General features: G+C 51.2%; 1 protein-coding gene across 2 annotated transcripts in view; it reads left to right on the top strand.

Annotated features, from left to right (window-relative positions):
• The first annotated feature begins 992 nt into the window (after positions 1–992).
• The window catches only part of LOC144144652 (uncharacterized), an 86,248-nt gene continuing 80,539 nt past the window's right edge, over positions 993–6,701 (top strand). For both annotated transcript variants that reach the window (XM_077676179.1, XM_077676178.1), the window contains exon 1: positions 993–1,150. The gene's annotated coding sequence lies outside the window, so the exon portion shown is untranslated. The remainder of the gene's footprint in view (positions 1,151–6,701) is intronic.

Below are 6,701 nucleotides of genomic sequence, written 5' to 3'. Positions count from 1 at the left end.
ACTTCGTGAACCGCGTAATCTGTTCACATTAACTATTTTCGGGTGTTGTGGATTATTTCGAAGCCATCCATTGCAGCGTGGTTCGTAGCCGAAATGGCTCTGCAGTGCGTTGGATTCCAAACATTACAAATGTTCTCTCAAGTGTTACTAGTTTTCTTAATGTAAGAGGATAGCTTACGCGAACACCCCGCACTTCTCGACACCCATGCATCCATTTGCGGCATTTTTGTCAGATTCGAAGCGTTGTTGCGCCAACAGCGCAGTCACTCTCCCATGATGCTGCGCCGAATAAATTGTCATGAAGATGCAAAACGCGTGGATCCCGGATGAACGTTTGGAATTCATAGTCGTCGCATTCCGCTGACAAACGATGCAGTAGTATCCGCTATAGTTATCTTTACTACCAACCTCACGTAAAATATGTTATTTCCAGGGATTTATACAGACACCCCCAACACCCCCTTAACACCCCCCCCCCCCCGCCCCAAGAAGGATTTCAACACCCACCAGAAACTTCCACAGCCGCAAGCACCCTGTCCAGGGATTTACACCCCCCCCCCCCAAGCCCCCCCCCCCCTTCCCAAATCGAAATTCTGAATAAACCCCTGATTATTTCTTTTCGAATAGAGCACAATACCCTTCTTCATTTACACTTTCAAATGCACCTCCGATATATCGCTCACTTTCACGTAAGAAATGCACACATGGCCACTGTGTCGGCGCGGAAGATGACACCGGGGAGTCAGTCTCCCGGTATGTCGTAGTCAGGTTTGCGGCCCCTGAAAATCGATCAAGCGGTCACACGAATCAGCGCGCCATGTTTTGTCGTTATCGGGACCACAAGTGGTGCCGTCTCCTCCAGACCCCGGGAGGTGTGACTCCTCGTCGCGTGTCGGGGTTCCGTCCCCCCCGAGGAGGCGGCGGCGGCGCGCCGAGCAGCGGCGGCGTTCTTGCCCGCCGGCTTCTTATCGATCGCCGGCTGACGGCCGGGGCTCGTCTGTCGGCCGCTCAAATAGGCTCGTCAGACGCGGGCCGCGCCAGAGCCCAGCCAGGTGCTGATTGAAGACAGCCGCGCGCGCTCAACCCCGGCAGGAGAGACGACGACCACGACGCCCGAGGGCACCCAACGGCCGGACAGCGACAGCAACAGGTAACCTCCGCCCCCGCCTCTCCGACCGCCGCGCTCGATCGGGGCTACGTCTGGAGTGGCCGCGTGTGTTGGCATCCCTAGGATGTGCTCCGGATGTTTCCTGTTTCGAAGCTGCGCTCCTCATGCAGTCATGCCATTTCCGGTACAGCGTATTTAATTGATCCCCTCGTTTTTGCCGGCGACCTGTCAGACATTCCCGAATGTCACGCAACGTTGCGACTGATAGTCAGGGTGCGTTGTTCATCACTCGAATGTGGGACCTGTCTAGGGCGGCGAGTTTGTATCGACTGCGTCTCCTGCAGTCATGTCATGCGGTTCGCTAACAACGGCAAGTATATTTGCCTGTTTGGGGGGAGAGATATTACTTCTGAGCGGAGTGGGTTGTTGATGTCGTGCATACGTCTACATGCCGCCCGAGCGCTGCTGCTGCACTCTGAGCAGCCGAACCGGATTTCCAACATTGTGAAGTAGCCGGGGAGTAGCAGTTCAAACAGTGGGCGTTTATCCAGGAATTTTCGGGAAAACCAACCGCAGGGCGGCTTATTTATTTCACAGAATTCCACGAAGTAGTCGTGGCTCGAAAATACTTACGCCCAGATAAGCTTTTTCTCCGACCCCAATCTAGTAAGAGCTTGGTAACTGTCGCGCATTCCTTGCGTTGATCGTTTTTTTTTTATTCATCATTCCCAAAGCACAGCTGTATGTTCCGCGTTTATTTTCCTGGTGTAACTGTGTTTTCCTTTATGCTTGCTTGGCCTCGTTCTTTGCTTCTTCCCACTCCCGTCCCTGCATAACTTGCAACCTTTTTGGACCAACCATTTGTGGAGCTTTTTTTCTTAATTCAGAGACATTACTGAAACCCTTGTAAGCCAATTTGAGGTCTGCGTCAAGAATAAGACCCGCTTTTCATTCTGCTCCTCCGGTGTGTTCGGAGCGGGATAAAATGTCAGAGTAGGGCCTACGTCCCAGGACGTCGTTCATTTCACTTCGGAATTCCGCGTTTTGCTTTGAGCATTGCGTAGCCGTATTAAAGGGGAGAATGCAAGCTGCATTCAGTTTTTTTACGCCGTAACCTGTTTCAGGGAAGTTTCGGGGCGCTCGCATCGTGGTGATGCTGGTGGTACCAGTTAGATGGCTCTCACTCACTCAGGGGGATTGGCCAGGGAATGGGTGCTTTACCGAAAGAAACTATACAGGTTTCGGGAAAAAAGTAAAATATTTAAATATTATAATGCATTAGCAGTAAACGACTAAAGAAATAAAAGTGAGGAGATTATAAACAAGACGCCATCCTCATTGTCGCCATCTTTGTTGACGCTGGAATGACCAAGAAGCTAAATGAGTTCGGTCGGCCGAACATTGTGCGTAGCCCGAAGAAGATTGTAGAGGGTTCCTGGCAGAGATCGTATTCGATGAAAGGTCTTGGCTCTGATTAAGGCGACTCAATTGGAGTAGAAAAGGTTGTTTTGAAAAGGCCGTATGTCTCGCAGTGCGAGACATAAGGGAGATGGCAACGTCGTAAAGCCAAAAGCGAAGTCTACGCTGATGCTGACCGATACTCGAAGGAGAACATTCCTGCAATTCGTTTGGATTATCATGTGGCGCATGCGTTTCTGGTTTAAAAGCGACTCCACCCCTCATTATTTTAGGTTTCAATCAATATTAGCGTCAGCTGACACTAAAATTTTCAGACTTCCTTCCTTGTCGTCTCTCAAATTGTTTTGTTTACCGAAGTTTTTTTTTCTGCTTCTTTTCCTAAGTACTCGCCTGTCTTGCAGCGAAAACAATTCTGCGCTGAAACGGACTTTCTGGCTGGAACGGGACCTGTGAGCATTTTGTAGCGTGAGCTACACTGGCCGAGGTTTAGCAGTTTTTCGTGGCTCCTGGAGAGTCGTGCTGAGCATGCGCGAGGAGCAGTGACGTCACACGGAGCACAAAACGTTGCTCGCTTCCCGGCGTCTCTCACACGCCCCATGCACGCGCCCAGCGTCTTCGCCCACATCCGTTCCGCACGTGGCGGCCCGGTCCACTTGATGATCATGCGAGGGGCGGCCGGGTGTGGAACCATGGCTCGTGCGTCGCGGCAACACCGGCGTGCGCCGGAGCCGCTTGATAAATATACATGTGTCACATAATGCGTACACCATGTGTGTGTCATTGAAGCAGCAGTAAGCATGATAATCAAGCTATCCTAGACAACCAGGTAAGCTCAGAATAACCAGCTGAACCTTAAGTCACGCTTCGTATATCCTAGCATAGCCGAGCTAAGCTAATTTTTTTCTTAAAATCTTGCCAACCAGCTCCTTCCGTCAATATTTGTCATTTCATCCGCGCATTTTAGCAGAAATGAAAGAAAGTGCAAGAAAAAAGGAAGCACTGGATGATCGGTTTCACCGTGGCTCCTGCCCCATTAATCATCGCGGTGGATGGGCGGCCCTGACCTTCTGGGCAACGCAGTCGCATATATCCACTATCGCTCGATAACTGGCCCGTAAAACATTGCTGATAATGATTGATCCGCTGCCCTATACTGGCCGTGTGATTCTTACAAGGCGTGTGCGCCGCTCACGGTAACGGATCGATGAGGATTTGAATCTCTTAACAATACGGCGGCGATTTTCTTTTCTATTTCGGACAAGGGAAAAAAAAGGCAGTAAGCAACGGGAACCTAAATAGACGTGAAGACACTGAGCGAGCAGAAAGAACGGGAGATTCCGCGGCTGAGTTACAACTCTTGGGCTGAAGCGTGACCGCTCCTCCATCGGATTCGAGGCGGTCCCTTTCGATCTGCCGAAAACACGGGTCTTGGCGGCGCTCAAAGATACGTTCGTGCTTGGCTCCCATTAGGAGAACTGCCGACAACCTGGCTAGTGTAGAACACGTCGTTCGTGCCTTCTTCCATCCTTTTTTTTTTTTTTGTCGGTCGTCTCACACTTACGCTACCGTAGCTGCGCACAGTGTACAGGTTGAATCCCTCACGGTGGTCTACCTCCCACGCACCGGTGACCTCGACCGACTCAGCGACGTCCCCCTAATAGTGTCCAGCCGACCACTAAATGATCTTTCCTTCCACGACCCCTTTCATCGCGATCAGCATCGTTTAGCGGCGGTAATGGCGGCTTGTCATTGACCTTCCCATAAGCGCCCCTAGCGACCATTGTGGCTGCGCTTTAAGACAGCGTTACGCAAGCACTGGTACTCGATGAAACGCAGGCCCGGCCTGTACAGTGCGCCTATTCCACTGTGACGACGTTAAAGTTTTTTAATCCGCTGCGCCGGCCGCGATGCTGAACGTAGATGGAAAAAGTTTTTTGGTTACTCAAATGAAAGACAAACCACGGCCGGGACTTGATTGTTAGCTTCACAGTGTGCCTCAAGTTATTCAGTGGCTCCTGAGTCAGGAGCACTCCGCACGAGAGTACCAGAGTAGCCGCTATTTGCGGTACGATTACAATACGAGTCGTGTTTTATATTTTTCCCCGAAGCACTACTAAGCCGCATTCGGTGCCTTGAAGACGCACCGCAACATCGCAGCTTGCCTGTCTCGTGTCTGGAATCGCTTCTTATCGGTCAATATGCAAAACCCTGCGAGCTATTCCTATCTCTTACCTACAAGATCTCGCTGAGTGCCAGAATACAGTGGGGATCTTGTATTTCGTACATTGGGCTCATCGTCGTATGCCACGTACGCGGCATTCACCGGGAAAAAGCCTGCAGACAATTCTCCACAACATTTTGTGAGAAATATCAGTGGTGGGGTCATAAATAAAAGGGCCCATCTCCCCGCGAGGGGGACTCGAGTAAATGCGTCGCATAGGGGGTGGGTGTATTGCGTTAACGTTTAGTGTTTGGGGAGTTGGTGGTAGTGAATGCGTTGTATCAGCAGCTTCTTGACGTAGTTTGAATGAGGCAAGCATATAAGGCGCGTTCGTAGCCCTCCATTCTGTGTCGTCTTTGTGGCGCAGTGGGTAGAGCACCATGTACCTCGCGTTCCGCCCGCAGGGTCGTGGGATCGAAACCAGGCGCCGGTAAGTATTATTTTTTTATATAGTGTAGGGGGAGGGGTGCGGACCTGTTGTTGAGAGAGAGGAGGGTAGCGTGATGCGGGAGAGGAGGAGTGGGGGAGAGGGCGCACCTGGAACGGCTGTTGCGGACGCCGAGGCACGCCAACGCCGACAACGCCGGGTGACATCGTGAGTTAAAGAAATGCTCTGCATTTAATATAAATAAATTGTAAATAACGTAGATGACTATAGCGAGACAACCACGAGAAAGATAAGTAGTAGATGGGCTTGGGTGCATTGGAAAGGCACTCTGAGGTCACGCAGAGGAAAATGATACAATCAGTGAGTTCTAGCGGTGATGACGTACTGTGCGGAAACTTCGGGACGCACTAAACACCCTGAAAGAAAATTCAGGACAGCCCAGCGAGCTATGGAAAGAAGGGGTATAGGAGTGGCACTTAGGGATGAGAAACAAACGTCGTGGGTGAGGAAGCAAGCTCAGGTTTAAGACGGTTAACGAAGCTTAAATTATAAGGTAGAACTTGAGTTGGTCAGGGCATGTAATGCGAGCACTGAAAACAAGTGAACCATGTGGGTAACAGGATGTCTACCGAGAGGCAGAACTACAAGTACGGGTAGACAGATGACTCCATGGAGGGATGTGACGAGACCATTCGGAGGCCAAGAATGGATTCAGAGAGCGCTGGATAGCAGTGGTTTGACGTCTGTGGAGTAGGTCTTCATCCAGCAGAAAACATCGGTAGGCGGGTAATGCTAATGCATTTCGAAACCATCACCATAAATTTTCCTCTTTGGTATCTGCAGTTTGTCCACACCCAATGGCTCGACGCGTGCCAACAAATAAATTACCTGGTATACCTATGCGTGTCTGTCCAGCATAAAAGGTGAGAAAGCAAGATAATTTTCGGAAGGCAAAATAATACACCACCAGCAAGGACGGTGATGAGTGCTAGCACGTAGTTCATCTTGTTGTCAACACTCCGTGCCCTATGAACAGCGGCTATAGACACAGCGGTGATACTCACGCAAACGGCAATCATTTTTGTCTTTGAGAAAATGCTCATGGCTTCTACTTCTGCGCTCAGGCGTGCGACGCAGACATGGTGTTAGCACCACTCGGTAACGTTGCACGTTGAAAACTATACTTCCTTCTTTTAGATGTCACCGCTCGTCCCTAAAAGGTGTGCGGCTGTCGCTCCGACTCTTGCATTTCACGGCGGCGCGTGCCCTGTCAGACCGAACACAGGAAGCACTGCCGCCGTGGCTAATGGCTGGCGCAGACTGCACTCCCATGCTCGGGCAAAGAAAAGGCAGAGAACACCTGAGCGACGGGGAGGGCCTCTGAACCGTACTCCGCGGTGGGGAGCTGACAGAGGGAGAGGCCGTTATAGGGAGAGCGAGTGGGTGGAAGGGGCGCCCGTTTAGTTGCCACAGGAGGAGGGCCCGCTCTCCATTACCGGTGGCCGGAACCTCCTTTTGATGACATACTTCTCGCGGCCTTCCTCTATGGCAGCCTTTCTGCGCTG

Source organism: Haemaphysalis longicornis, unplaced genomic scaffold (genome assembly GCF_048455015.1).
Source record: "Haemaphysalis longicornis isolate Haplotype H1 unplaced genomic scaffold, Haemaphysalis longicornis Haplotype H1 scaffold_7, whole genome shotgun sequence".
Classification (NCBI taxonomy): domain Eukaryota; kingdom Metazoa; phylum Arthropoda; class Arachnida; order Ixodida; family Ixodidae; genus Haemaphysalis; species Haemaphysalis longicornis.
This window is presented reverse-complemented; position numbering and strand designations above follow the sequence as displayed.